General features: G+C 43.6%; 4 non-coding genes across 4 annotated transcripts; 1 reads left to right on the forward strand and 3 right to left on the reverse strand.

Annotated features, from left to right (window-relative positions):
- Positions 1-6,346: 6,346 nt before the first annotated feature.
- TRNAE-UUC (transfer RNA glutamic acid (anticodon UUC)) lies at positions 6,347-6,418 on the reverse strand. Its single transcript has one exon. It is a non-coding gene; the product is annotated as a tRNA-Glu (tRNA).
- Positions 6,419-9,277: 2,859 nt separating this feature from the next.
- Positions 9,278-9,351, reverse strand: TRNAN-GUU (transfer RNA asparagine (anticodon GUU)). Its single transcript has one exon. It is a non-coding gene; the product is annotated as a tRNA-Asn (tRNA).
- Positions 9,352-11,285: 1,934 nt separating this feature from the next.
- TRNAQ-CUG (transfer RNA glutamine (anticodon CUG)) lies at positions 11,286-11,357 on the forward strand. Its single transcript has one exon. It is a non-coding gene; the product is annotated as a tRNA-Gln (tRNA).
- A 5,529-nt stretch (positions 11,358-16,886) lies between these two features.
- Positions 16,887-17,052, reverse strand: LOC112391364 (U1 spliceosomal RNA). The gene has a single exon (XR_003001478.1). It is a non-coding gene; the product is annotated as a U1 spliceosomal RNA (small nuclear RNA).
- Positions 17,053-19,488: the final 2,436 nt, after the last annotated feature.

The raw sequence follows: 19,488 nt of genomic DNA on the forward strand, positions 1-19,488 counted from the left end.
ACAACAACCAAAGAGACATGTCACTGGGACATACTTGCACTTTTCTTATAATACTTAAGGGTATGTCTGACTATCTACGAAAAACTCTTGCTATAGAAACATGTGCAAGAGATTGTCTACCATGAGCTAAACAATCGTCATACCTCCCCAGGGTCCAAGAATCTGATGAAGCTGGATCCAGTGCCCCACTGCCTTTAGATCACCAGTTAGATGACCATCCAAACCAACCAGTTTTCCAGATGCAGGTCACTAATATGAGGGAGAAGAGGTCAGCTAAACATTTAAACAATCGTAATTTACTCTGGGGAATGTTGAAGGTCAGCAGTGGTACAGTTAGAAGGGGAAAGAAATAAAAGACTTCACAATAAGGATAATAGCAGCTTTCTCGAGCTTTACTGAGTGACCAGCACTATTCCTCAGTGCTTTACTGTGGAATAACTTACTAAGTCCACATAAAAACCCTGGAAGATAGTGTAGGACTTTACCACCCCTTATTGCAGATGAGACCACCGAGGCACTGAAAAGCTGAGCTAACCTTTTCGGGGTCTCACCCCCGTGACAGTGAGAGCCAGCAGTCAGACCCAGGCACTTTGCCTCCAGAGCCCTTCCCCTTGGCCACCACGCTCACAGGTAACTGAGAAAACTTCACTGAGATTTGCATCCCTTCCTTGTTCAACCTCCAAGATTTCAAAAGGAAAAGAAGATTGAAAGGTAGGCCTACAAAACTCCCCAAACTAATTAATGAAATGAAGAAGAGGAGGAAGTGGAAACAGGACCTTTGGAGAAGCCACGACGTTAGAAGCAGAGAGAATGACGATGAGCTTGTTAAACACATACTAACTGGAAAGTATTTAAAGACTAAGAAGGACCTATCTTCCAACAATTGAAGGCCTAAACTTTCCCTTTCCATGGCAGTCTCCACCCAAGAATACATTTCAAAGCTCCCAATATAGTGTATACAGATGTGAATATGAAAATCATACTTCAACATTAGTAGTAAAAAGATTAGTGTTGAATTTTGTTTATTTTTTATACACCAGGTTCTTATTAGTAATTTTATACATATTAATGTATATATGTCAATCCCAATCTCCCAATTCACCCCACCACCACGAACCCCTGTGCCACTTTCCCCGCGTTGATGTCCGTATGTTTGTTCTCTACAGCTGCGTCTCTCTTTCTGCCCTGCAAACCGGTTCATATGAACCATTTTTCGAGGTTCCACATATATGCGTTAATATACGATATTTCTTTTCCTCTTTCTGGCTTACTTCAAGCAGTAAAGAGACTTTGAATGAGTTAGCTCACATGGTTCCTAATAAAAATGGGAGACAATTATTAGGATGTTGTCATTAAAAAAGACAGGATTTATAAAAGAGCCAGAAGTGAAAAGAGAGGGAACACACAAACACACACACACACACACAGATGCACACTCACACACACACACACACACACACAAAGCCTGAGAAAGGGGAGTTTTCCCTTTCCTTGAGGAACAGATAGCGGAAAGTCATCAAACACCTAGTCTGGACGGGTTAATCTAGTGACGTTCCGAACTAATCAGGTAAACGCTTTTGGGTATGTGTGGATGCTCCAAATATTCTTCAGCGTTTAGTGGTGACGTGAATGTGGCGGCTTTTCTTTGTGTACGATCTGACAGTGTCCTACCTTTGGCACCTGTGAGTTACTTCAGCCTAATTGAACTACTTTCCTCATCAGAATTTCTCAATTTCATATACCCTCCCCCTTCCTTGACATATTGATTCTTAACAGAGCAAGATTTGATCATGAACACTTGCTTCTCTCTTTGCCGCAGTATGAACAGTGGAATGTCAGCGTAGGGTCATGGCTGTGAGCAACATATAAGTAAGTACTCAGACATCCGATACTGAAGGGAAGCCAAAAATCTGAGGACAACAAAAATATCCCAGTAAGTACTTTGAACTTACGTTTCCTCTTAGAGCAGGACAAAGCCGAAGAAAAAGTATCAACGTCACTTTAACAATAACCAAGTGGCATTAAACTTTTAAAAACTGAGGCATAATATGCATAAAGTACAAAGAGTGTACAGTTCCCACACCATTACCAGTGTACACCAACGTGAATAACTGATGGAGCAACCTGAATAACTAAGGTGTGGAAAATTACCAGAGCACAAAGGCTTCCTCATGACTCTTCCCATGCAAGAGCTCAGAGTAATCATGCACATACCCCTCCCAACCTCTCTGCCTGTTACTTTCACATAAATTGGATCACAGGGCATGCACTGGGTTTGGGGGCCTGGAGAGGCATGGGTCTGACTTCTTTCACTCCACATTATGTCTATGAAATTTAACCCTATTTTTCACGTAGTTCTTTGTCTCTGTGTGTATTCCTTGTAAGAATATAACTCTCCATAGATTTCTACTGTTGGACATTTCAGTTGTTTCCAGTTGAGGATATTCTGAAAAGGTATGAACATTTTTTTTTGACTTTTGGTGAACATACACATTTTTCTAGGGCACCTCATTCCAGCAGAATAATGCCAGTGTTGACTTTAAAAATAGTACTTTTGGGGGCTTCCCTGGTTGCGCATTGGTTAAGAGTCCGCCTGCGAAGGCAGGGGACACTGGGTCGAGCCCTGGTCCGGGAAGATCCCACGTGTTGAGAAGCAGCTAAGCCCGTGCAGCCCAGATACTGGGCCTACGCTCTAGAGCCCGTGAGCCACAACTACTGAGCCCTCATGCCACAACTACTGACACCTGCGTGCCGAGAGCACAGGCTCCACAACAAGAGAAGACACCATGACGAAGAGTAGGCCCCAATCACTGCAACTAGAGAAAGCCCTCGCCCAGTAACGGAGACCCAACGCAGCCAAAAACAAAGAAGCAAAATAAATGTAAAAATTTTATAAATATATAAAAGTTGGGGGTTTTTTTTCCAGCAAAAAGTGTTTATTCAGGAATAGCGGAAGAATTGCAATTCAGGACAAGCAAGCTATAGCAAAAGCCATAGGCAAGTCCCACAAACAAAGGACAGGAAGGAACCTTACTTTACAGAGAAAGAGGACGAAGCTGAGGGAGGTTGTTGTGAACCCAAGCCCATTGGAGAAAAGTGAAAGTTCAGGGTGATGAAGGTTTTTCATTGCCAAGCTGCTGATTTCTTGCAGGAGATGCTTCGTACAAGTTTATCTGTTGGGGACTGTAATCGATGATTCTTTCCTATTGATGTTCCTTCTGTTTGGGTCTGTAATTGACGATACTTCCTGTCTTTGGACTTGAGTGGTACCCCATGAGAGCTCCCACTTCTGGTCTCCTGACTTCATTTGAGTGACGTTTCCCTTTATTAGTTTTCAAACCTGTCACAAGGAATTTTGAATTTTCAAGTTTAATCTATTTTAATACTTTAGGAGACTTACTGCATCAAACTATTATCATTACAAACTGCGTCCCTAGCAACTTTCAAGTGTTCAGTAGCTACATGTGGCTGGTACCTATCATATTGGAGAGCACAGGTCAAAGGTGTAGCACAGCTAAATGTACGATTTCTGGGACACAGCATATAACTGTGTATGTATGACCCTCAGTTGATGCTGCCAAACTTTTTTCCAACCTGTTGAACTTTTTTATACCCTTTCCAGAAATGAATAAGAATTTCCAGCGCTCTCCATCCTGTCAACGTTTGGTTTTGTTTGTCCTCTTTTGTTAAAAGTAAGCTTTATTGAGGTGTAATTTCCATAGTAAAATCTGCCAACATTAGAGTATTCTCCATTCTATTAAATGATATCATTTCTTTGCAAAGCTGGATTTTGGTGCTTGCTGTGATAAAAAGCAAGGGCCATGCAAAAAGTGAATGTGTAACGAGAAGCAAGGAGGCGCTTTGAGAAGGTTTCAGAAGCTGTGCAGTGTGCAGCATTAAGGTTATGATTCTGCCGTGTCAGAGCAGTGAAAACAGAAGCCACTCTACTGAACTTTTGTCAAGGGAACACATAAGAATAGCCACAGCACCAGCCGCAAACCTACAAAATATAGAAATATATGTGAACCCAGAAAACAACAGCATTCCCCAACGAAAGCGCTGTTGTCAGCCAACCTATCAGGAAATTAGGGCAAAAGGGAAGACAAAGACAGAGAGAATTTCCAGGCAAACAAAGATGATTCGTTAATTAAATAAATTTAATGTTAGTCAAGGGATTAAAGTTAACTCTTGAACTTGTAATTTAAGCTGACACATGTTGGAACATGAGAATGTTGGAATCATATGTTTGTATATATGGAATCACATATTAGATGACACCTAAAAATATTTACCAGAAATTGTAAGCGGAATAATTGAGTCGTCTGGTTTCTAGAATTACAAGTAGTCATTCCTCTTTAAAGATATTAGTATATTTAATGTACTTGACTAGTATATTTAATATACTTCAACAGATAAATTTAAATGATTAGACGTTGAAATCTTAGTGAATATGTTTGCTTATTTAACCGGTACAACCAGTATAAGAAATTGAGGAAGTCCAACTTAGCTTAGATGTTCAAGACAAAATAAAGCCAAGACTTACATACCAGAATGTTATACCACCATTATTTTCTACATTATAAGATAATCTGAAAAAATATATATAGTTGTTTTTAGAGCAAAATTATTAAACCAATCTAAGTTTTGTGAATAACCTCGATAAAAACACACCACATGACATAAACATTTTAAATGCCATTATATATAAAATGTATAAATTATTTAAATTGCTAAAAAGTATTAAGGGTCACCTTTGTAATCAATTTCACTTCATTTCTCACTGTTCTTCCAAGTAATCAAGACCACTAATTTAATCTACAGCTAAATCTGTTATTGTTCCTTGTCACCAATTCAACAACAAAATTTTTCCTTTTATAAATACCACATTGAAAGCATAAGTACTAATGTATTTTCCCCTGTAATTCTTAATTTTCTTAATTTATATTTATGTAAGTGATTGTTACTATTCTGAAATTAATTGGGGAATTAACTTTTAATTAATTTAAACTTTTGGACAACTGATTTGTCTATTCTCTCCCAAGGAAGAGAAAGTATATTGTTTTATTTCTGAGAAAATATATTTAAAGGGAAAAAATTTCATCAAACTAGTGGGCATTATTCAACGTGAAAGCAGAGGCAACGATATGTATTAACAGCAACTGACAGTGAGGGAAACAAAATGAAATAATTCAGCCACATTAGGTCCCTGAAGGAAGCTCATTAATGAAAATCGGAGTACTTCTGTGATATGCTTTTGAGTCTCCAGGGTATGTATCCGTGCATGACGTCATTGCTCGACATCCATCTGTACTAAGGACTGAACTGGCTTACAGTTCTGGAAGGTTTAAATCTTGACTTGCAGGGTTGTCACACGTGCTCGTGTTGCTGACTTTGTTGCTTGTTTGTAATGATATAAATGTCTTTCCTCTGCTTCCTGTAGTCTGATTTCAGTAATCCCTAAAGGACATTTGTTTGAATTTTTTCAGTTATTCAGAGACTTGAGTATACCAATGAAAGAAAGCTGCGTATTCCATGCTAAAAATTCAATATTCTTCCTGTATTACTCCCCTTTATTAATGTGGAGCTCCATATGAGGGAACCATTGCATATTAAGATCATCCTTATTGTAGCTCCTACACTTTTGCAGTTATTGACAAGGATTGCCTTGGCCCATGCGGTTTTTACCAAATAGAGGAAAGACAAGAGGTGGACAGCTTCTCACTGCTGCGGTGTCACATACCAGGAAATACCAGAATCCTCAGGACAAGTATCAGATAAGAAAGACTCATGGTCCAGATTAGCTGTCATCTTCTACCTAACAGGGAATAGATCCCTGTCAACCACCACCCAACAGGGATTATCCCCAGAAGTTCACTTCCTAAAATTAAAACCAGAATCCCGCACTGAGAGGAGAAATTAGTGATGCACAAATGAGAGAGAGAGAGAGAAAATCCTTGTCCAGAAAGCACACAGTATGAAGAAGCCAAAATACTCAATTTCTGCACATGAGATTTAACAGAACAGAGCAAACGTGAGCTAATAACTCTAAGGGTCCAGGACTGAAACAGGAACCTGTAGGGGGGCAGGATTCTGTTGGCTCCCACGATGTGTCTTAGGTGGGCTAACTTTTACAGTCACAGCCAAAAAACTGACAAGGAATAACATAGAAACACTTATTCCCCTTTTTATAGGACGAAGGACAGAGGACTCACCGGCATTTGGGGACTCAGTGCAGAAGCTCTTCTGCATCTGAACCTTGAAGTAAAACACATCTCTGGTCGGGGCAGGAAGAGGAAGATTCCTCCCAGTGGAGATGCTGAAGGGGGAAAAAAAAGGGTGGGGAAGCTTCCCTGACCGGGAATCGAACCCGGGCCGCAGCGGTGAAAGCGCCGAATCCTAGCCACTAGACCACCAGGGAACCACTGAGGACCTCTGACTTAGAATCTCCAAATGAAAATTGTAAAAGTAAAGAGTACACTTCAGAGACCCGGAGAGCAGGAACGGAGATTTCCTAGAAGCCCAGGGCTCAATACTGACGATACTTTCTGTCTTTGAACTTGAGTGGTACCCCGTGAGAGCTCCCACTTCTGGTCTCCCGACTTCATTTTAGTGACGTTTCCCTTTATTAGTTTTCAAACCTGTCACAAGGAATTTTGAATTTTCTAGTTTAATCTATTTTAATGCTTTAGGAGACTTACTACATCAAACTATTATCACTACAACCTGTGGCCCTAGCAACTTTCAAGTGTTCAATAGCCCTATGTGGCCTGTACCTATCATATTGGAGAGCACAGGTCAAAGGTGTAGCACAGCTACCAGTACGATTTCTGGGACACAGCATATAACTGTGTATGTATGACCCTCAGTTGATGCTGCCAAATTTTTTTCCAACCTGTTGAACTTTTTTATACCCTTTCCAGAAATGAATAAGAATTTCCAGTGCTCTCCATCCTGTCAACATTTGGTTTTGTTTGTCCTTTTATGTTAAAAGTAAGCTTTATTGAGGTGTAATTTACATAGTAAAATCTGCCAACATTAGATTAGTCTACATGCTTTTCAATGATATCATTTCTGTGCAAAGCTGGATTTTGGTGCTTGCTGTGATAAAAAGCAAGGGCCATGCAAAAAATGAATGTGTAACGAGAAGCAAGGAGGCGCTTTGAGAAGGTTTCAGAAGCTGTGCAGTGTGCATTAAGGTTATGATTCTGCCGTGTCAGAGCAGTGAAAACACAAGCCACTCTACTGAACTTTTGTCAAGGGAACACATAAGAATAGCCACAGCACCAGCCGCAAACCTACAAAATATAGAAATATATGTGAACCCAGAAAACAACAGCATTCCCCAACGAAAGCGCTGTTGTCAGCCAACCTATCAGGAAATCAGGGCAAACGGGAAGGACAAAGACAGAGAGAATTTTCAGGCAACCAAAGATGATTCATTAATCAAATCAAGTTAGTTAGTCAAAGATTTAAATTTAACTCTAGATGTTGAATTTGTAATTTAAGCTGACACATGATGGAACGTGAGAATGTTGGAATCATATATTCGTATATATGGAATCACATATTAGATGACACCTAAAAATATTTACCAGAAATTGTAAGTGGCATAATTGAGTCGTCTGGTTTCTAGAATTACAAGTAGTCGTTCCTCTTTAAAGATATTAGTATATTTAATGTACTTGACTAGTATATTTAATATACTTCAACACATAAATTTAAATGATTTTTTTAATGACATTGAAATCTTCCTGAATATGTTTCCTTATTTAACTGGTACAACCAGTATAAGAAATTTAAGAAGTCCAACTTAACTCAGATGTTGAAGCCAAAATAAAGCCAAGACTTACACACCAGAATATTATACCACCATTATTTTCTACATTTTAAGATAATCTGAAAAAATATATATAGTCATTTGTAGACCAAAATTATTAAACCAATCTAAGTTTTCTGAGTAACCTCGATAAAAACACACCACATGACATAAACATTTTAAATGTCATTATAAATAAAACATATAAATTATTTAAATTGCTTAAAAGTATTAACGGTTGTCTTTGTAATCAATTTCATTTCATTTCTCACTGTTCTTCCAAGTAATCAAGACCATTAATTTAATCTACAGCTAAATCTGTTATAGTTCCTTGTCACCAATTCAACAAAATTTTTCCTCATATAAATACCACATTGAAAGCATAAGTAGTAATGCGTTTTTCCCAGAAATTCTTAATTTTCTTATTTTATATTTACATAAGTGATTATTACTTTTCTGAAATTAATTGGGAAATTAATTTTTAATTAATTTAAAGTTTTAGAGGCCAAATTTGTCTATTCTATCCCAAGGAAGAGAAAGTATATTGTTTTGTTTCTGAGAAAATATATTTAAAGGGAAAAAAATTCATCAAACTAGTGCGCATTATTTAAGGTGAAAGCAGAGGCAACGATGTGTATTAACAGCAACTAACAGTGAGGGAAACAAAATGAAATAAGTGAGCCAAATTAGGTCATTGAAGGAAGCTCATTCATGAAAATCGGAGTACTTCTGTGATATGCTTTTGAGTTTCCAGGGTATGTATCTGTGCATGACGTCATTGCTCCTCATCCATCTGTATTAAGGACTGAACTGGCTTACAGTTCTGGAAGGTTTAAATCTTGACTTGTAGGGTTGCCACAAGTGCTCATGTTGCTGACTTGGTTGCTTGTTTGTAATGATATAAATGTCTTTCCTCTGCTTCCTGTAGTCTGATGTAAGCAATCCCTAAAGGACATTTGTTTGAATTTTTTCAGTTATTTAGAAACTTGAGTATACCAATGAAAAGAAATCTGCGTATTCCATGCTAAAAATTCAATATTCTTCCTGTATTAATCCCCTTATTCCTGTGAAGCTCCTTATGAGGGAACCATTGCATGTTAAGATCATCCTTATTGTACCTACTACACTTTTGCCGTTATTGACAAGGATTGCCTTGACCCACGCGGTTTTTCCCAAATAGTGGAAAGACAAGAATAGTGGTGAGGTGGACAGGACCCCGAACACAGTTCGCTAAACTTTGTGGGAGCAGATGTACAGGTAATAATCAGCATGGAACGCCTGGAATGGTATTCAGCACCGAAAACCAGGTGAGGTGGACAGGACCCCGAACACAGTTCGGTAAACTTTGTGGGAGCAGATGTACAGGTAATAATCAGCATGGAACGCCTGGAATGGTATTCAGCACCGAAAACCCTGGATGGGTTCTGGGGGAAAAAAAAAAAGAAGAGAAAACTCTCCCACCGTCCCTGGGTGGGCTCGAACCACCAACCTTTCGGTTAACAGCCGAACGCGCTAACCGATTGCGCCACAGAGACTACAGCACGTGCCTTTTCTGGACTCTCTTTGCAGTAGACACTTACTAATTCTCAGCATGTGCCGCCTGTCCCGCAGGAGAACGGTGCCAGTTCGAAAGCCTCGGAGAAACGGAAAGTTTAGAGCGATGAATGATGTTCTTTATCCTGTTTGAAACTGGTGCCTTAGGTGCCTTATCCGAAACTAAAAGGGCAGCAGAATGGCCTGACCCCGCCTTGCCCCTCACTCGTCTCAGATGCCAGCGCCCCCGGAGACACCCGGAGCCCGGGCCGGGACCCTCCGGGCCTGAACCGAATGGGGTCCAAGGATAGCTGAACTCCCGGTGGGCATCCATGACGGCTCTTCCTGTTTCCTCGCCGACACCCAATGAATGAGACTTTGCCCACCCTTCCGAGAGGCCTCCGGGGGCCGGTGTGGTGTTTTGGTTTCCTGTGTCCGTCACGCGATTTCCACAACGGCAGCAGTCGCCGTGATGGTCGCCCCTGCGTCCCCACGCCCAGAACAGGGTCTGGCACTCAGCAGGACGCTCCGGGTTTCCCGGCCATTCTGTGATCCCTCAACGTCCTTTCCACGGATTTCTTTTCTTCCTGTATCAGCCAGAGACCCCTTGTGGTCCTTGCACTCATAAACCTTGACTGACCTTGAAGTTCTCCTGGAGGAGCGCTTCGTGTTGTTTGTTGCCGCTCAGCTTCTTGATTTTCCAGAAGGAAGTTTCATCTTCTCCTCAGCCCGGTGCTGTGAACTTCCTCCTGGTAACAAGGGCCTCCTTCCTCCTTGAGTCAACTCTTGTCCAGTCCCTGGGACGTCTCCCAGCAACACTGGGCATCTTACTGACTCTGTTTTTTGGCCGACAGCTCTTTTCTTTTAATGCGAATTTTTCTGTTCTGTGTATTGGATAAGGGGAGAAATGGCTTTGGGAGAAAATGAAGAAGTAAAGGGGAAATGAAATAACGCAGATTATTATTTTGAGACATAGTGTGGATTTATACCTATTACACATGTAAATATTTAGTGTGGTGGTATTTTGTGTACATAAATACTGTATACACTGTCAGACAACTCGGATGCACATGCTCTATGACCCAGCAATGAGTGCTCTTGGGTACCTGGGTATGTGTACACTTCTTTTAAGCCAACTTCTGGGTCATGATATATTAAGAAATTGGAATGAAACTGACTTGCCCAAGCTGTGAGGAAAGAGTCTGTGACTGCCGAAGTGTCATAGCGCTGCCTTGTGGCCTCCACAGCACGTCGTTGATTTTGAGTCACCCCAGGTGAGTATGGCCTGGTTTGTCTCAGTGTTTGGTGTAAACGTTAATTGTTACTTGCACGGTAAATCTAACAAATCTACAGTGGTTGTAAGAAAAACTTAGCCCCCCTTCATCAGAAGTGTATGAAGAAGAAAAGGAGAGGTCTCCTGCCTCCCATGCCCATCCCACTGCTGACACACTTTATATATTACACGTAGGAGGTGGTGGCAGCTTTGGAGTGTCATCGGTGCTGTGTAGCCAAGGGACCCAGGAAGTCCCAAGTCCTGCCCTGACAATCGTCTGCCCTCTCTGGGCAATGGGAAAAGTGTGAAGGCGAAGAAAAGTAACACTATTATCTGCAGAAATTTTACCTCAGGATGGGACACTCTGGCAAACTGAGGCAGAATATGTGGTTTATGATGGAGACTTTCAGGGGCTCTTCCCTGGCCCGAAGCCCAAAGCGGATTTTACCTCATTTTCTGAGGTGCAAGTGAACTGAGAGAAGTCAATCAAAGGAGAGGAGCAGAGAGAAAGCAAGACGGAGGACCACCCACGCGGGTCAACCGTATTCAAGTCTTGTCGGGACCGTAGAAGAAATGCCCTGGGATTATCGCTGGGACGCGTGGAGGCTAAATAAGTACTTACTTCCCCATCTCTGGCGGCATAGAGCGAGCACGTTTCAAGCCGGTTCCATGGTGTAATGGTGAGCACTCTGGACTCTGAATCCAGCGATCCGAGTTCAAATCTCGGTGGGACCTTTCTGTTTAGTTAGAAAGAAGGATTTTTTACTCCTCAGATGGGACGTGCTTTCCCGCTCCCGCGTCCCGGAGAGGCGCGGTCCGCGCGGTCCACGCGGACGTGGAGGGCAGGTGAGGGGACGAGCCCGCGGCGTCCCCGCTGGACCCTGGCGACTCTGCCCGTCGTTGGCCACCGGAGGCCCCGGCCCCGCCGCCCAGGGGCGCAGCGACCGAGCCGGTGGCACCCCCTCGTCGGGTCACCCTGGGTCTCGGGGGCAAAAGGCAGAGGCTGCGCCCACTGACTCCTGCCCCGCAAGGGGGGTTCGCACCGCACGTCTTGTAACTAACTGCGCGCTTGTCCCTGTGAGTAAAGGGTCGCGGTGCGGGGCTGTGACGTCGCTGAGCAGCCAGGGTGACAGCGTCTTAGCTTTCGGGTCGAGGGTTCCAGGCCTGGATGGGAAGTACTGTAATGTATTCAGGTGCCCTATTTATTATTCCGAATATTAATGGATCCTATCCCAGTTTACACCCATTTTATTCAGAACTGCTCGCTCCTAAGTCTCCGTTGGACACGAAAAGCCGCTGTTAGGCTAAGATTTGAACCTTCACTCCAGGAAACCTCTTCCTTTCTTTCCAAGCTCAGCCAGAAAGGGGAGCCCCGGCCGCGGATTCCGGCGTCTGAGGAGACCCCAAGTCCCTGACCCACGGCCGCCCGGCCCGGCTCCTCCGGGGCCGAAGGTGAGACGAGCCGGGGCCGCTCCGAGTCCGGGACCGGCGGGCGCCCCTTCGTCCTGCCGCGACTCTGCTCCACCGAGAAGACGCCCCAGGACGTGACCGGATGGAAACACTTTTGTCCTCTACTGCTCGGTAGAAACGTATGGATGAGGCTTGTGATGGACTTGAATAGCTAATTAAAATGTTCTCTTCCAGGTGCTAAGGAGCATCTCTCTGAGTTTGAGATTCTGGAACTTTCAGAGGTTACGAAGGACCGAACGACACAGCTGTCTTTGGAGGACTTGACGAGAAAGGCGTGAGGCCGGCGAAAATATCCGAGGAAGGGAAAGAGCAGGAAAGAGGAGAGAATGACACAGAAGGGAGAAAGGGGCTGGAAGGGAGAGGAGCTGGGCGGGCACTGCAGCGGGGGCAGTCGCTGGGTTTGGGCGACCACAGCTCCTCATTCTGGAGCGCTCCCACCCTTTACCGACCTGCCCGAGAACCCGCTTCCACCCCAAATCGCCAAGCTGCTTGCCTGGCATTTGTTCTTGCAAAGTTTCCTTTGCCGTTGGGTTTGGAGGGGTGAGGTGGGCTGTGTTGGTTTGCAAGCCGGTGGAAGTCCTGGCGGCTGCCTTGGAGACGACTGGCGGGTAGGGAAACACACAAACTCCACTCTTCCCTTTGCAGGCCGGTCTGCAGGGCCTGGGGTGGGAAACTGGAAAATCAGAGTCTCAATATTTCTTTAGAGATAAGGAGATAAATAGCCAAACAGTAGGTTATGTGAGTTGAAAGTGGTTACCCCTGGAAAAAAAGAAATGTGGGATGGGATCAGGGGACTACTGCTTCCCATAACAAGTTTTGGGGCATATGTAACTTTGTACCACATGTATGATATTTTTAAAGTTCATTGCTTGTATTTTGAATATAAAATTTTACGTAGTCATATGTATCACTCTTTTAAAATTCTGGGTCTTGTGTCATGTGTAGAAATGTTTTCTACTGTAAAATCATGATTTTTATTTTTTTTACATTGGGGCATTCTTGAAGCAAGGAATTGGACCATCATTCCCCTTTTGATGAGCTGATCACATGAGCTAATATACTTGCAGATCCTCCCAGCCCAGGAGGTTACTGCTGGTCAGAGAGGATTGCTTTACTCTCTCTAGGAGGGTCCACAGCCACTCAAAAGTATCAGTAACTTAAATAAAATCCCACCGAGTCTTTATGCAGTGCTGTGCCCAAAACACAAGAGCTTACACTCAATGATTACATGTTAGTGCCGTGTGCCCAGGCATAGTCTACAAGTTTTACATGGGTTTACTCATTTAATCCTTTCAACAGGCCTATATCATATCTTCGTCCTCACTTCCCACATGAGAAAACTGAGGCGTGAAAAGGTTAAGTAACTTGTCTCATCGCTCAGTCAGTGAGCGGGATTTGAAAGCAGGAATTTGAACGGAAGCCCGCCTGGCTCCACAAGATATGCTCCCAATCAAAGAGGAACAAAAATGGTAAAGATGCTTGACAAGAAATTTAAGTCTGTATATTTCTTTTGAAAAAAACACCAAGGAGGAGTCACGTAACGGGCATAAAACTGTCCTAAATATCCTCATGACCCACCTGCCTCCCAAACATCCTTCTTATCCCAACAGCTGCTCCCCGCACATCTCCAACTTAAACACAATTCCTGCCAGAACTAGGTTTTTCCTTCCCTTTATCTTTTCCTCTCACCTACGCCATACTTCTTCCATAGCTATTCTGTTCCTTCACTTCCAGGTCATTCATTTTCTTTAAATTTAAAAATGTTAAATATATATATAAAGAAGTAAATAAGCAGCCATCCATAGTCCCACCTCCTGGAATTAACTACTGGTAACATCTTTACGTATTTTTCTTCGATTCTATTTTTAAGTTACTCTAATTTTTGCAAAAATTATATATGCTTATTATGTAAAATTCAAATGATGCAGAAAATGCAAATATGTAAAAATTTGAAACATCTGAAATTCAAAAATAACTTCTGTTAAGGTAGGTAAATATTGATGGAGTCATTTTGGTATATCTATATATATATTTGTTTTTATAAAATTGAGCTCTTATAGATTCTAGGTTTATTTTAAAGTATGCAATTTAATAGTGCATAAAGTTAATGGAAGAAAAAGATACAAAAATGAGGAAATTGCTGAAATTTCAATCAAATTGTTTACCACAAGAGAGAGACTTTTCTAAAAGAACCCTCTAAGGCTAATAATAATAATAATAATGATAATAATTAAGACATTAAAATTTGGAATGATTCTTCTTATTACTTTTTAAAATCAAATTTCTTGAGTTGTAATTTGAAAATAATACAATGCATCCATTTCAAGTTTGATGACTTTCGACAGATGAATGTACCCACGTAACCACTACCCTGTTCAAGAAGGAAGAACATTTCCAGTACTCCAAAATGTCCTCTGCCGTCGATCCCCCTACCACTTCCTGTCCCAGGAAATCAGTGATCTAGTTCCTGTCACTATGGATTAGTTTTGCCTGTTCTAGAAATTCACATAAATGGAACCACAGACTATGTACTCTTTTCATCACTCAGCATGATGTTTTCGGGAGTAATGCATATTGGGGCCCTGTATCAGGAATTTGTTTCATTTTATCAAAGAGTAGTTAGTAAAAAAAAAAAAAAGAGTAGTTAGTATTCCTTTGAATGAATATATCACAATTATATCCGTTCACCTCGTGCTGGACATTTGCATTGATGAACAAAGCTGCTATAAACAAGTCCCGTTTGTGGGCATATGTTTCATAAATTCCATATAAAATCTTTTCTTCTTTAATACGAATTTATTTTGTGAGTGGATGTTACATTCGCAAATACAAAATGTATTCAAATGTTACAAAAACCTGAAGTACAAGCTTATCTTTGATTGTTTCCTATCAGGACATACTTAATATAAGCCACACACTATGCTAGGTGTGTTATTAGATTATCTCATTTAATCTACACAAGTTCACGAAGTACGTAATATTATTTTCATATGACGCTTGCAAAATCGGCCTAGCAAATCGGAGTTGGCCCAAGCTCAAACAGAAGGCACCAGGACTGAAAAGGAGCCCTCCCCCGGAGCCCCCACCCCCACCCCCGCCCCCGCGAGGTTGGGCTCCTAACCCCAGAGGCAACCCAATGTCTTCGTAATAACCTCGCCATGTCTGATAGGCCTGGAAACCAATATCCAAGCAGTTCCTAGTCACGGTATTTATTGCTCGGCTTCTTTTGGTCAGAAACTCCTCGATCAGGGATCCAGAGCATAATACCGCGGACAACCTTGAGACTAAGGAAATCTGTTAAAAACTCTAAAAACCCGTTCTCTCATCAGTAGGGCATTGAAAGTTAACTTTCGTCTTGGTTCAGCTATTTTATATTTGAGCAGGGAAAACGCCCGCTGCTGGGGAGAAGAGCACTTTTGTTTTTTACTTTCACTTCCAATGATCTACATACTCGACCTGGGTCCTGTGCGTTTTAGTTTTCTTTGGACCTAGTTTTCTTTAGACCTACCCTTATGTATCACTCCTTCCCCATCTCCATCTCCATCTCCACTCGCCCATCTTCACTCCCCCTCTCCCTGCCAGCACCCCCACGGGTCGCAGAGGCTTCCGGAGCTGAGCGGATCTAGGAGTGCCGTCCCCGAGGTAGCCACGAGGGGGCGACAGTCTTTTCGTCCATGGTCCTACCTTGACTGTTCGGCCCAGCAGTTTGTTTGCCAGGACTTCGTGGATCAGCAGTGACGGTGAAGCAGGGGAATACCACAGCCTGGGAAAGGAGTTTGTGAAAAGCCCACAACTGCCAACGCTGGGCCTGGCGTTTTCTCCTAAACTGTAGTTCAATAGGAAAAAAACTAAAACTACTCCTTACTAAATGAAAACATGTTACGTACAACTCCTGCGGCTACTTATCGAAAACGGATGTGAAGATAATTTCTTAACTTGCCAGGCCACTGAAGCAGGTCTCGTGCAAACTGGAGACTGAAAGAGAACTATTTTTTGTCTATGCAAGTAAGTAGTAATAGAAGGGCTGAAAAAGAAAGGCTGAAGGCAGGAAAAGGAACAGGACCGAGAAAGACGAAGAGACTGCCTGAGATGGAAGAAAGGGATGAGTTTGCGGGTTACCTACCGAAAACCCCCGCCATGATTACAAACGAAGCAGCTGACCACTTCAGAATATTAGTTCCGAATAACCGGTAAGTAAACGCATCTACCTGCTCTACGGCTTTTCACCACACAAACCAGTAAAAAAAAAAACCAGTTACGCGGTATCCGGTTATTTACTTCGGGTCCGGTGGCGTAGCGAACGCTGACGTCCCAGTGAGACCCTACAGTTTAACCACAGTTACGTTTTACGTCGTTTACACACGGAAACCGTTCCGCGTACCGCGAAGCATAACAGTGCGCAGCGCAGCCGTGGTTTCTTACAACGGCCCGAATCCCTGCTCCTCAGCGATGTGAACGCTCAGTACTTCACATTCGGGGGAGTTGCGCGGGCGCCGCCATTTCTAGCACACCAACGCTGGGAACGCATTCCGGCGATAACAGCCGAAACCCCTACGCGGGCAAAACGCGTCTTCCGTAACTCAGCTGCTAGCACCTTGTATAGTATAATGGACTGCTAACACAGTTAAGCAATGCTGTCTCCAGCCGGGTGAAACTCACGTTTTCAGTACTTAACCAGCACAACTGACCACACAAGCGAGTTCATCGCAGAAGCACCCAGAAACGTAAAGGCACGGAATCTCCGCCCACCTCGCACGCTATTACACAGGCCTGACTTTACCACCTCATAAACATCAGGGAAAAGCGCGAACGCAGTCCCCCACTATCACAAATATTTGCAGTCGAGTTTCCCACATTTGGAGAAATCGCAGGGGTCAGCAAATCCGAAGTGCAATAGATAAGCCTCACCCTGGAAAAAACCACCTTCGTGATCATGGTAACTTCTCTGCCAGGTAAGTATGAGCTATGCCTCCTCGGCCCTGACACACCCTCAGACGCCTTATACTGTACACACACGGTCACTTTCCTCCCCGCAGCCCCGAGCCTTCCTGCCTCTTCCAGACAGCTGATCCATGCACTTGCAACCAACAGCCCTCGATTCACTTCCACACTACGGGAGATTATGTCGTCTTTCACCACCAGATCACGAACCAGCAGGCGCTGCGCTGAGATATCTACATACGACACGCCCCATCCGTCAAGCCAACGGGAATTACCGCTCCCATCCAGCCCACGCCCCGCCCTACTCCGCGCCTCCCTCCTCCCACGCCGTCCAGCCAAGCCTACCAGAGGGCGGGCGTCCTCTGGGGGAAGTGACGTCGACCGCTCGCTCTTTTCCTCCCACCCGCCCCCACCCGCCCCCACCCGTTGGGGCCGTGCGCGCGTGGCTGGCTGCTTAATCTCTGTCCTGCCGAGCACCTGTCTGGCGGCCTGCTGAAGCCCGAGCACCTTTTGGGAACTGTAACGGCCTTCAATGCGCAGAATAGAGAACATTTAGGAGTCCAGGGGAAAGCGGTTCCTTTCAAATCCAGTTGTCTTTGTGATGTACTATTGTGTGTACGTCTAGTAAAACGCATTAACCATTATGAATGGCCGTGAACTCTATTCCATTCTTGAAAGTTCAATTTCGTTCATCGGAAATTTCATTCATTTTATTCCCCGTCTTCAGGTGTTGTTTTGACTCTGTCCTTGAACAGATTTTAACACCTATCTGCTACCCTCTGACTTCGGAGTCAAATACCTTCTTTGACACATGTTCATTTGTTATCACTACGCGAGTCATGATTTTACCTTTCTCTGTAAATTATTTTTATTAATTATTATTATTTTTTTTTTTTGCGGTACGCGGGCCTCTCACTGTTGTGGCCTCTCCCGTTGCGGAGCACAGGCTCCGGACGCGCAGGCTCAGCGGCCATGGCTCACGGGCCCAGCCGCTCCGCGGCATGTGGGATCTTCCCTGACCGGGGCACGAGCCCGTATCCCCTGCATCGGCAGGCGGACTCCCAACCACTGAGCCGAAGCCCTGTAAATTATTTTTTAACACTTCTCCTTGCATATGTTCCGTGCGTTATGAGTTGCACATTTTTGGAAGTTTTCTCTTTCACATTACATTTGTGCTGAAAATTCTCTGCCCTTCCACATTCCCTCTATACCTTTCTCCCCTGATCTGTGTGCCTGAGGCTGACCCCCACAACCAGCATTTCCTGCTCTTTCCTGCCTTCGGGATCCAGGTGGGTACAGCCAAAGGAAGGAGATCAGAAAGGAGAGGAGAGAGATGTGAAAGAAAAAGTTTGCCTGCCTGATCAGCAAACAAAGGATGCTGGGCCATCAAGCCTCAGCCACTACCCCCTGACAGTGAGTCCTGAGGGAACTCAGGAAGGAGACAGACCGGCTGCCCGCTGTCAAGCCGTCAGCCAATGCAGCCACCCCCAACGGTGCACCCTGAGGGGGCTCAGGATGGGAAAGAACCGGATACTGGACCCAGGCAGCTGTGGTGCATAGCAAAGGACTGATTTCCTTTGCATCTTCCCAAACGTAGAAAAGTACTAAATTCATTAACTTGAGATGTCTGGTTTTCTTTAATTAATAGTAATCTTTTGATGTTCCCACAACCTGGTTATTGTTGCAAAACTCCTATATATCCTGCTCGTCCCTCACCTCTTTGGAGCAGTCCCTCAGAGCTGTCTGAGAGGCTGCCTCCAAGGCTTGGAGTACTCAGAAAGTCCGCTGAATAAAACATAACTCTCAACTTTTAGATTGTGCTTTTCTTTTTTTTTTTTTCAGTTGACAGAAGTCAGAGTATTTTTAAAGTCTCCATCAACTTCCCTGCCAAGCCTCAGTTTGGAGTCACTACAAAGACGACAGTCCTGTGCAGTGATCCTCCCCAACATTACACTGGGTCTCATAACTACTCCTTTGTCTTCCTATTGCTATGGACTGAACTGTATCCCCCTAAATTCATATATTGAGGCCCTAACCCTCAATGTGACAGTATTGGAGATAGATCACGAGGGTGGGGTTCTCAGGATGGGATAGTGCTGGGAGGGGGGGTTAAAGAGGGGGATTTTCCCCTTCTATCCCTCTTGAGTTCTTTAGGCTAGATTAATAATAAAATTGACACAAGGCAGGTTAACAGGAGAAAAATAAACAAATTTTAATTCATGTACTGGGAGATCTTGAGGCAGGAGATAAATGGTCCCCTGGCTGTGTAACCGAGCAGGACCCCTTGGGGCCTTTGTGAGGGGAGGACAGGCCTTTCCCCATATTCTCTGCTTTTAGCTCCTCTCTGAAATACCTAAATAATAGTGTTTGATGCACATTTCCTGAGTTGTTTTGCATATGTGGAAAACCCCACCTCTCCAACAAATGGAAGATGTTAACTACTTGACAACCATGA

The sequence above is a fragment of the Neophocaena asiaeorientalis genome, unplaced genomic scaffold, assembly GCF_003031525.2.
Source record: "Neophocaena asiaeorientalis asiaeorientalis breed wild unplaced genomic scaffold, Neophocaena_asiaeorientalis_V1.1 scaffold128, whole genome shotgun sequence".
In the NCBI taxonomy this organism is placed as follows: Eukaryota; Metazoa; Chordata; class Mammalia; order Artiodactyla; family Phocoenidae; genus Neophocaena; species Neophocaena asiaeorientalis.